Source organism: Limanda limanda, chromosome 13 (genome assembly GCF_963576545.1).
Source record: "Limanda limanda chromosome 13, fLimLim1.1, whole genome shotgun sequence".
Taxonomy (NCBI): domain Eukaryota; kingdom Metazoa; phylum Chordata; class Actinopteri; order Pleuronectiformes; family Pleuronectidae; genus Limanda; species Limanda limanda.
The window spans coordinates 1,347,876-1,360,108 of record NC_083648.1 but is presented as its reverse complement, the minus strand read 5'-3'; the positions used below and the strand labels follow the sequence as shown (position 1 = coordinate 1,360,108).

Sequence of the window (12,233 nt, the reverse complement as noted above, 5' to 3'; positions counted from 1 at the left end):
TCATGTCAGTGGAGACGTCTGTGACCCGTGACGTGCAGACAACACCTGATGAAACTTTTCAGATGTCACGTGATCTTTTTGTCTTTTGAGCAAAGGTTTTGTTCGCCTCCTGAAAAAATCACGTTACACTTTGTTTTACACGGAACAGTTCAAGTTACTTTTGTACGTTTAAACTGAATCTGATCCGTCCATGAAATGAAGCAGAGATCGATCTCAAGAAGGAAAACACAGCAAATCATTGGGGGAACTCAGCAGGTTCCTTGTATTTTAAATAGTTTTATTTTCTTGTTACAGTTGATGTGGCAGCTCGACTCGAATGGTTTCCAGTTAAATCAGTGAATCTCTGTTCCCATATTTCTCCGGTGTGTGGAAGCTGAAACACGGATCTCAGTCGGAAAGGTTCCATCTTATTTCTTAGTTTTTTTATTGAAGACGTTGATTCACACTTTGTGAAAAGAATATTTTTTTTCTGTACCTTTTAAAAAATAGAAGTTCAACATTATGTTGAGTTCAGCCCTGAACCTTATTGTGTATGTTACATGTGTTAAATGTGTGGAGTCACAGAGTCGGAGGGAAAAACTAACACTGTGGGATTATGTGTAAAGAGGGAATTATTCTCTCTGTTTATGTGTGGAACAGAATGTGAAGAGTTACTGACGGGATCTGCAGCAGGTGGATAAGATGATCTCACGGTTCACTCCTACAGCTCTGCAGTGAAGACTCAGCTTTCAGGATGTTTGTTCTTATTCATTCAAGCTGTTTGACAGAATTCAGTTCAATCATCAGGCTGAAAACTGGTTAATGCACCAGGAGGAAGTGGAGCTGCTGTCCTGGGACGTCTCACCTGCATCAGTGTTCTCACACAGGTTCACTGTCAAGTCAAAAAACCAGGAAACGTCAGAATCATCCAAAACATCTGGAGTCAGGTTAAAGGTCGGAGACTTGTTCCACATCTGCAGCAGCAAGAAGCAGAAGTTTATATCTGAGCGATTTGTACTTTTCTCACCAGAAGTTCCCTGATTGAAATATTATTATTATTATTATTATTATTTACTATGAGACCATGTGAAACCAGCTGTTGTCATTTGTTAGAGGAAGTTTGACTTTCTGCACCGTTTACTCCAAACTTGTTAAAATACCTTTACTGTGTTTTTAAAGTGAGGCCTGTTGCTGTGGCAGCTTCACTGTTTCCACTGCTTGGATGTAGAAACAGAACCGTGTGAGTTTCACCTGAAAGCAGAATTTCTTGCAAAGAAACTATGTGTAAATGTTTAATTCAAATCAAAAACACACTTTGACAAACTCTGAGTTTCAATGCGTTCAAAGACCAAACTTGTGTTTGTGTTATTCTGTCCAGCTGTTGAGTCGGTGAACGTCAGGCAGCTTCATGTTGACTCTGTGACATTCCTCAATTCAAATAAACGGCCCAGTCCCAGAACACCTGGATCTGCTTCTCTCCTCTTGCTCATGAAGGTGACGTCGTCATGACTGATTCAAAGATTCAGTTACAAACTGGAATTTATGGAACATTTTTCTTATTCCAATCTTTTTCTGAGCAGACGGTGCAGTTTAACTATTTAAATGCATAAGAGTATTTGGAGAATAAATTAAAATCACTGCTTGTTATTTTTTCATTAGACACAGTTCACGTCCTCTGAGTCCTCAGATCTTTTGCAAAATATAAGAATCTTAAAATAAGACATCACAACAAGAAACCTTAAATTTAAAGCTTTATTTTGTAAAATACGATGTAATCTGATTTATCAGTTAAATCACAAATACAAACTGAGAATCACTTGGTTGAATAACATTTGATGAAAGAAGAGAGGATCTGATAGAGAGAAGATTACATCACATTTGTTTTAACCATCACTAAACTAAATACAGTTTCAGTAACAAAATTATTCACTATCCAACAAACATCAAAACTTCTTCTGACAATAAATCACAAAAGTCCAACAAACGGATCATAAGCAGTTTACTTCATGTTAATATTCACATCATATGTTTTCATCTCTGTTGGATGAATTTAGATAAAATTAATATTCATGACACTTAAAGAGTGACTCAAAGTTTGTTGGTCAGATTCTTAATCATAAGCAATAGTTTGGAGACACAGTTAGCGTGTTACCTTGACGTGTAGCATGTGATTTAGCATGTTCACACCAGCTGTAGCTTGTCTCCATGCAATTCATTGTGTTATGATAGCAATATGCTAATAGACTAACTATCTTACTATCAGTAGCATTAACATTTGACATTAACCTTTTTAACTATGAGCATGTTAAACTGCTAGCTTAATAATTAGCCGTACTTCTCAGAAATTTGTCCTTATCACTGAGGCCCCCCCCCCCCACCTGACACGGCTACGCAGAATTAGAGCCCAAGCCAATTAAAAAATTTCTGAATGCGTCCTTTCTTTTCTTTGTTCTTCTGCTTTTCTTCAGACAACTGCTCGTCCGTTTTGTTAAGTTCCTCTTGTTTGGCTACCTTGGAGATGATTGCTGCTTTGTCCTTCATTGTCTCCAAAGACTTGATCCGAGCCTGGTAGCCCTCCTTAGCCTCGGACTTTTCTCCTTCAATCAGCATGTCAATGTAGTCGGGGGTGGTCAGGGGGTTCGGCCTCAGGGCGATCTCTTGCAGACGAGTTATGGATTGAGCTGACTGATCCATGAGAGACACCATCATGTCCTGAAGGTGACAGATCTCTTCCTCTTGCCTCTCGATCAGTTCCTGAACACTGAACTTTTCTTGCGTAGCTTTCTCGTACTTCTTCTTTATGTCTTGTAGGGTCTGCTTCTGTTTCACTTGAACGTACTCCCAACTGTATGTCTGATTGGAATGTACGTTCCAAATGCATTTTCCAGGGCAGACGGTGCACCTCCCGGCTTTATCCATAGCTGAACAGCCACTTTTTCTATCATCCTCTGCGATTGCACAGGGTTGGTGGCATGTTATTGAACATCTCTGGCAGTTGGTGAGGAACTCTCCACGATTCTTGAGCGGTTTCTTGACGGCCTGAATGACGTCCATCTCTATCTCAAAGTTTTCATTTGAAGTCATGACTGATTCATGTTGTTTTATCATTTCTTTGGTTGTTTTAATTTGCTGAAGCTTTGCTAGTCCAGCTCTTACTTGCGGCAGAAGACCTTCAACGGCTGTTTCAAGCTGCTTTCGCTCTTTTAGAACCTCTTGGGTCATTTGCAAGCTTTTGGTTGTCATTTTACCCAAAGCAGAGAAGAACCTTTCCATACTTTTGGAACCCATGTTCCAAAACATTTCATCAAAGTTGTGATCATCATCTGAATCCTCCTCACAGGCTCTGTCACTGCTGCTTCTGTTGTCTGCAAATAGTGCCGAGTTGTTGAACTTGAAGTGAACTGGAAGTCCGAAGTCATTTTTGGGACATGGCACTCCAGAGGCGTTGATTGCCTCAAGGACTGGTGGCTGCTTACCATCTGCAAAAGTCACCAGCATCTCAATGTTCTCTGCCACATCTTTGCCAAAAAGTGATAGCACAGAGTCAAAGACATATCGCTGTGTTGCTGTTAGTCGCGCAAGAGACGCCTGAGTAACGAAACACACTGCGTCGATCTCACTGACTCCATCGACTGAGATGAAAAGCTTCCGGATGTGTTCTGAGATCTCCTTGTCTCTTCCGACTCCTCTCGTATCCCCGAACCCTGGAGTGTCCACCACAGTCAGGGAGAAGGGGATTTTAAACCCCTCTTGGTAGTTCAGTTTGTACACAGTGACTTCAGAAGTCTGGCTCTCAGCTTGTGATCTACACTGATCCTCCACGATTAATTTAAACCGAAAGTTGTCGTCCCACTCTACACCTACAATGTAGTTGATGAGCCCATTGATGAGTGTGGACTTTCCTGAGCCGGTCGCTCCGAGGAGCATGATAGTACGATTCTGCCTCGTGCTTTCTTTACCTAAGTTATATCTTCTGCATCCATCTATATCAATATCTTCTTCTGTCAGTGACAGTTCGTAAACTGAGGGGGATTCACCATCTTTGCTCTTGCTAGTATGTTTCAGGTAATCTGCAAGACGAGCAAATTGACGTTTTGTTGTGCAGACGTTCACAGAGATGCTTTCCTTGCTTCTGTCAGCTCCACCACAGTCACATGTGACCCTGACAACATACTCTGTCTCTAACTGAAGCTCTGATATGATCACCTTCTCAGCTCCTGACATTGTTTGGTTCCACTGGAGATCTTCTCTTTTCCCCACTTTGTCTGCTTGGGCGTACTCCACGATGTAGCTCAGAACGTGGACATCTTGTCCAAGCTCAGCAGGTCTCTGCCAGCTAACGGTTATCTCACTTGAGTTTGGTTCAACTCGAGGTTCTCCAGGAGGGCTGCAGGGCAGAGTTCTAATGGTTCCACTGACCTCGTTGACTGGTCCAACACCTACTGAGGTGACAGCTCTGCATCTGAACACATACTCTGTGTAAGGACTCAGGTCGCTCGCTGTGACGTCTCCATCCTTTGACGCCGTCTTCTGTTGCCATCCATCCTCTCCATGGACACAGTACTCAACAGAGAAGGAGGTGATGTCCTCGGCACCAAATCTGGGTGGAGAGATCTTCAGGGTCACACTGTTGTGGTTTATGTCACTTGCTTTCACACGTTCAGGCTTTGAAGGTGGTTCAAAGTTCTCACTGAGAGAAGAGCCGTCTTTATAAAGGTAGATGCTTGAACCTTTTTGTGTCTCATTGGTCAAACCCGCTATGAGGAACTTTATGTTCTTGTTCTCCTTGTTGGCCTCTGCAAAATCACTGAAGAGCTTTGCTTTTTTCCTCATTTCATCAGGAACTTTGTTTGAAAGGTACCACTGCTCCTTCTCTACATCATAGGTATGTGGATCTTGAGGCTCGTCAGGTGTTGTGGTTTCCTTTAAGTATTTTGATAAAGCTGAGAGGAACGACTCAGCGTCTCCCAGTGAGGTGAAAACAAAACACACGACCTGCTCTGCACTGAGAATCTCCTCATGTAGACCATTCAGCGATGAGATGGTCTTTGTGTTTTTCATCATCTTGGTGAAAGACTTTAAAATGGAGATCTCTCTCTCTTTACAGTCCATCCACTCAGTCAGGTTTCTGCTGTTGAACGGAGATGAATGTCTCTTCATCAGTATCTCTGCAAGCACAGCCTCCTCTTCGCCTCCTCCTCGTATAGATGGAAGTTTCAATGATAAATCCCGTTGGAATTGTAGTTTGAACACAGAGCACATTTCTTTAAAACTTTTAAGTTTCGTGCCAATCTGAGGAAACTGCTGTGCTGTTGTTGTTCTCATGGCATCGTTGCACCTCATCTCCAGCTCACTGAAGTCCTCCAGGACTGTCTGTGCTTCCTGAACTAATCCTACACTTATCTGACGAACAAGTTGAGCAGCAGTAGAATCTAAACTAGTCAATGGAAACAGCCAGACTTTCACTGGAACTGCTTTTTCCCCATTGGATCCCAGTAGTGTTGGCAGGCTTTGATAGACCTGTACAGCATCCTGAAAGGACACAGGATTCTTATCAAGAGAAAAGTCTCCGTGGAATTTGCAAGAAAACTTCTCAACATTTGCCTTATCTTTGTCTTCCATGTTCAGGGAACCTTCCCCCTCTATAGAGATGCATGGGAGCTTCTTGATCATCACTTTCAAGTTGCCTTGAATGTCCTGATGATCTTCTCTTTCTGACATCTCACGATCAAACACAAAGAAGGCTTGTGCTCCATAAAGAATACCTGTGACTACATGTGTTGCTATTCCTTTGTCAAAAACAAACGGATGTTTCACGTTGCCTCTTCCGAGATGGTTCATGGACAGTTCCTGGAACTAAGTGGTAGTTTCATACTTCAGTGTTACTCTGGCCTGATTTCTGGATGTCTTGTGATCATTCAGGTATTTGGCCGATCCCTCCACCTCAACCAGTCCACTTAAGAAACTTGCTTTCAGAGAAGCTTCAACCTTTAGTGCTGAAGATTTATCCTCAATTGATTCAGATGCAACTATCTCAAAATGGCTGTTAGGTTTTGGTCTTTCTCTCGTATCTTTTCCGAGGTCATCGGGGTCCCACAGAGTCATTCCTGCCAACAAAGAGGACATGTGTTTAAACTACCTTTTATACAGAGAAAGACTAAAAGCAACAAGACTCATCATCTCTGTATTTGGAAGCAGGAATTATTTACAATTAACAAAAGTATTTCTTCTCTCAACTTTCCCTTAAAAAGTTGTTTCTATAAAACAAAAACTATTTATTGCTTTTCCTGGACAAAGCTATGCGGCACCTTGGCAGTTGTAGTTCTCTCCTTTTAAGTTTTGACTTCATCAAAGAAACAAGGATTACAGGAGAGTTAATATGTTAATCCTCCGGTTCCATCTACCAAACGCTGATACTGTCGATCATTTACATGACTTGCTCACTCTGGAAACCCTTGAGAATAGAGCCTCACTGATATGTTGGTTGATTTAAGCTAATGGCTAATGTTCCTATAAGAAAACAAGAAATCAAAGATATGTTGGTGTTTGAGCTGCTGTATTACTAGTGTTGCTATGGTGTAGTTTTACCACCAGTGGGCAGTGTAACATCATATTTGGAGTTCACTGACACGGTAAATTATTGTTGACACTTTAGGTTCATAGCACTGACAGCTGCTATAAAATGTATAACATCTAGCTGTAGCTAAATTAGTTAGCAACGTAGTTAGCTATTAGCAATGCTTAGGGATATTATTTCAGTAGTTTGTCTCAAAACTTCGACCATCACACCTGAAAACCGCTTATAAATAACTTTTAACATTCGAGAGATAACGACAGGTAGGAAAACCCTTCAGATTAACGTGCACAGTGAGACAAGCGAATCCCGAGCGGCACAACGGGAAAGAAGGAGCGGGACACGCATGCTAACCGACCTCTTCACTTACGATCACATGTCACTTAAAGTAGCCAAGGACAAAATTGGACTGTGCCTGTAGCTTAGCAGCTAATGCTAGCTTGAATGGGTTAAGATTCCCATACTACGGACTGGAATGCCCCTACAAGTTCAGGCTGATCACACAATACACAACCCCAATAATACTGTTACACTATTCCACTAACCAGCAGGGGGCAGTAACACGTCAATGTATTCGGCAATGCACCTAAAGAGCCGGATAGAAGAAGTCTGCACACGAGCAAACATGGAGGAAATGCTGGAATCAAATACATTTTCTATAAACGTAACATATGTCACCAAAGTGTTTTTTATTCGAGAAAACCTAGTTGATGATTAAGGATGAAAACTGAATCTCAATAGTAGGAAGGAGTATTGGGACAAAATAGAAAGAAAAAATTAGCAGTTTCATTGTAATATTTCAAGAAAAGAATTTGTAATTTTATTAGAATAAAATCACAATATTAGTCTTTGTGTCATGAACATCAGTCGATCAGTTTGTCTCCTGTGTTAAAACGAGGAATGTGCAGCATCTCGCTAAACTTTAAGTTTCACAAAAAAAGAAAATACTTAAAGTTTAGCTTCATTCGCTCGACACGATCGTCAGGAACATATTGTGACTGTCGAGAGAAGAAAGAACCACGAACACAGAGACTGTCTCTTTAGTGGAGGAAGAAATGTTTTGTCGACTGTGATGTTATCGTTGCTCACGTCTGGGTCATGACCAGTTCTTCTTCGTGGTTATTTTATTATTTATTATTTTCTTTTTAAAAAATGTGTTTGCCTCTATTCTCGTAATATGACAACTTTATATTCATAATATTGGGTCAATGGATAAATAGAATCTTTATTGATCCTAAGGGGAAAATAAGAATATTAAGACTTTTAGTGTCGTATAATTATGACTTTACTCTCGGCTGTGGTTGAGGGGTGGAGTGGTCGTTCTCCAACCAGAAGGTTGACGGTTCCATCCTCAGTATTCCTCATCTGAAGTGTCCTTGGGCAAGATACTGAAGCTAAATGGCCCCTGATAGATGTTGAATGCACGGTTTCTAAGTTACTGTAATGGAAAAATTAACTAAGTATGGCTGAAACCCATGTTGTAGTTGAAAAGTAAGTTGTATGACCTATATCTACATATCCCTCTCGCTCCACCGCTCTCTCCTGCTCCGAGTGTCTCATGTTTACTTACTCCTCCGCCTCCATTAACAGTAGTGGTAAATGTAATAAATGTAGTATGTTGGTAGACATGGAGGCGAGGCTTAGCAACTTAGAAGCTCGGCTCCTCAGCTTAGAACCCCCGTTAGCTATAGTTAGCCGGCCCGTGCTAGCCGCAGCGAAGCCACCTAGCTTAGCTTCAGCTAGCAGTCCCTCGACTTGCCCCGGGCAGCCGGGAGCCCAGGGTGGCTGGGTGACGGTCCGGAGGGGGCATAGTACCACCCATAGAAAGCCCACGATTAAAGACCCACCAGCTCACGTCTCAAATAGATTTTCTCCACTCAGCGACGCACCCGCTGAGAATCAAACTCTGGTTATTGGCGACTCGGTTCTCAGAAACGTGAGGTTAGCAACACCAGCGGCCATAGTCAATTGTATCCCGGGGGCCAGAGCCGGCGACATCCAATCCAAATTGAAGCTGCTGGCTAAAACTAAACGTAAATACAGTAAAATCGTAATTCACGTCGGCAGCAACGACTCCCGGCTTCGTATGTCGGAGGTCACTAAAGTTAATGTTGAGTCTGTGTGTGCTTTTGCTAAAACGATGTCGGACACAGTAGTTTTCTCTGGCCCTCTCCCTAACACATCAGGTGATGACATGTTTAGTCGCATGTTTTCTTTTAACCGCTGGCTGTCGAGGTGGTGTCCTGTAAACGGTGTGGGCTTTATAGATAATTGGCAAACTTTTTGGAGGAAACCTGGTCTTGTTAGGAGAGACGGCGTTCATCCCACTTGGGATGGAGCAGCTCTCTTATCTAAGAATATTACTAAGTCTATCACATGACAACCCAGAGTTGGGACCAGGAAGCAGAGCTGCAGTGCTAAACACTTCTTTGCGCTCCCTCTGGATCAGTCACCCAACCGCATAGAGACTGTCTCTGTCTACCGTCCAATTCAATTATTTAAATTAAACAATAACAGAGCGAGAACTCACAATAATCTTATACAAATTAACACAACCTCTGGAACAACACAGGAAACTAAGACTTTCAAATGTGGTCTTTTAAACATTAGATCACTGTCCTCAAAGGCTATTTTAGTTAATGAACTAGTCTCAGACTACAATATAGATGTAATGTCCCTTACTGAGACGTGGCTGCATCCTGATGAATATGTCAGTTTGAATGAATCTACTCCCCCCAGTCATATAAATTCACACGTTCCCAGGGAACTCGGGCGAGGAGGTGGAGTTGCTGCTATTTTTAACTCCAGTCTATCAATTAATCCTAAACCTAAACTTAGCTACAACTCATTTGAATGTCTTGTTCTTAATCTTCCACGTCAATCCAGGAAACACCAACAGCCAATCATATTTGCTGTAGTTTATCGTGCTCCTGGGGCTTATACTGAATTTCTAACAGAATTCCCTGAGTTTTTATCAAACCTAGTCCTAAAGACAGATAAAATTATTATTGTTGGTGACTTTAATATTCATGTTGACAATAATAAAGATAGCCTGAGCGTAGCATTTATTTCAATACTAGACTCAATTGGTTTTAGTCAGTGTGTGCATCAACCTACTCATTGTTGTAACCACACACTTGACCTTGTGTTATCATACGGTGTCAAAATTGAACATTTAACAGTACTTCCGCGCAATCCAGTACTATCAGACCATAATTTAATAACCTTCGATTTTTCACTATCTGAATATATGCCACTAATAAAAAACTCATTTTCTAGATGTCTACCTGATAGTGCTGTAGCTAAATTTAAGGAAATAATTCCGATTACATTTAAACCCGTATTATCCGTCGACATAAACAACAAATTCTTTAAAAACCCGAGCTCTATTGAGATTGACCACCTCGTAGAAAGCTCTGCAGACTCATTACGATTAATTAAATCTCCTAGACTGGAAGAGTAGTGTTACAGAATATAAAAAGGCTCTCCACAAAGCAAGAGCTGCCTATTACTCAAAACTAATAGAAGAGAATAAAAACAACCCCAGGTTTCTCTTCAGCACTGTAGCCAGGCTGACAGAGAGTCACACCTCCACCGAACCCAGTATTCCTCGATCCCTAAATTGCAATATCTTTATGACCTTTTTTAATGATAAAATTCTAACTATTAGAAATAAAATCAATCATCTCCTGCCCTCAATTGGCACTAATACCCTCCCAACAACAGAGATCTCAGAAACGGCTGAGAATCCTTCCCATTACTTAGACAGCTTCTCTCTGATCACCCGTGATCAGTTTACCAAAATAGTCTCAGGTTCTAAACCAACAACCTGTATTTTAGATCCGATTCCAACTAAATTACTTAAAGAAATTCTGCCCCTAATAGATAATTCGTTACTTAACACAATCAATCTGTCATTATCATCAGGTTATGTACCACAGTCTTTTAAAATAGCTGTAATCAAACCCCTACTCAAAAAACCCACCCTAGACCCAGAGGTTTTAGCAAATTACAGGCCAATATCTAATCTCCCCTTCCTATCTAAAATCTTAGAAAAAGTTGTAGCCAATCAGCTGTGTGAGTTTCTCCAGGAAAATAATATATATGAAGACTTTCAGTCTGGGTTTAGAACCAATCACAGCACAGAGACAGCCCTGGCAAAAGTCACTAATGACCTTCTAATAGCTTCAGATCAGGGACTTGTGTCTGTCCTCGTTCTGTTAGATCTCAGTGCAGCATTCGACACAATTGACCATCAAATTTTATTAGAGAGACTAAAACAGTTAATTAACATTAAAGGAACGGCCTTAAACTGGTTTAAATCTTATTTTGCTGATCGCTCCCAATTCGTTCAAATCAATGATGAGTCATCGGTGCGCACCAAAGTTAACCATGGTGTCCCACAGGGGTCTGTGCTCGGCCCAATTTTATTCTCATTATATATGCTTCCACTAGGAAACATTATCAGGACACACTCGGTAAATTTTCACTGTTATGCGGATGACACCCAGTTATATTTGTCAATAAAACCTGATCAAAGTAATCAATTAACTAAACTTCGAGCATGTCTCAAGGACATAAAAACCTGGATGACCCGCAATTTTCTCTTATTAAACTCAGATAAAACAGAGGTTATAATACTCGGCCCTAAACACCTTAGAGATACATTATCTAATGATATAGCTGCGCTAGATGACATTGCCCTTGCTTCCAATGACACAGTCAGGAACTTGGGAGTGATCTTCGATCCTGATTTGTCCTTTAATAGTCACTTAAAAGTAATTTCTAGGACCGCGTTTTTCCACTTGCGTAATATCTCAAAAATCAGACATGTCCTTTCGCAAAAAGATGCAGAAAAACTAGTCCACGCCTTTGTTACATCGAGACTGGACTATTGTAATTCATTATTATCAGGCTCCAGCAGCAAGTCGTTAAAGACTCTGCAGCTGGTCCAAAATGCCGCAGCACGTGTCCTGACGAGAACTAAGAAAAGAGAGCACATTTCTCCAGTATTAGCATCGCTACACTGGCTTCCTGTTAAATCTAGAATAGAATTTAAAATTCTCCTCCTCACCTTCAAGGCCCTTAATGATATGGCACCTCTTTACCTTAAAGAGATGTTAGTTCCATATCAACCTACTAGAGCACTCCGATCCCAGAACTCAGGTTTACTTGTTGTCCCTAAAGTCTCTAAAAGTAGAGTAGGAGCCAGAGCTTTTAGCCATCAAGCCCCACTGCTGTGGAATAATCTCTCACTTTCAGTTAGGGAGGCAGACACGCTCTGTTCGTTTAAAAGTAGACTCAAAACCTTCCTTTTTTATAAAGCTTATAGTTAGAGCTAATTTGTGCGATGTTCCAAATTTGATTAAATGGCAAAAACCCCTGATGATGCTAAGACGCACAGGGAATTTATGACACAAGACACACGGAGCTTCTCTTTCCTGCTTCTCCTTCCTTTTCTCCATATTTATCACATCAAGATAATTCTTATCTGATCAGTACATGTTACTAACTTGACCCCTTTTCCCGGAGTTTCTGTGCCTTAGCGCCCGCGGATGCAGGGCCACAGCTGTGGCCGCACCATGGATTATGATTGTGGATCGCGCGTCGGAGGTCGCAATGGTGGATCCAGTTCGGTGGATTCTGTATCGTGCCAGCTGATCGTCGTTGTAATGGAGGA

At 41.4% G+C, this 12,233-nt stretch overlaps 1 pseudogene; it reads right to left on the bottom strand.

Annotated features, from left to right (window-relative positions):
* Window positions 1-2,376: 2,376 nt before the first annotated feature.
* The window catches only part of LOC133018170 (uncharacterized), an 11,063-nt pseudogene continuing 1,206 nt past the window's right edge, over window positions 2,377-12,233 (bottom strand).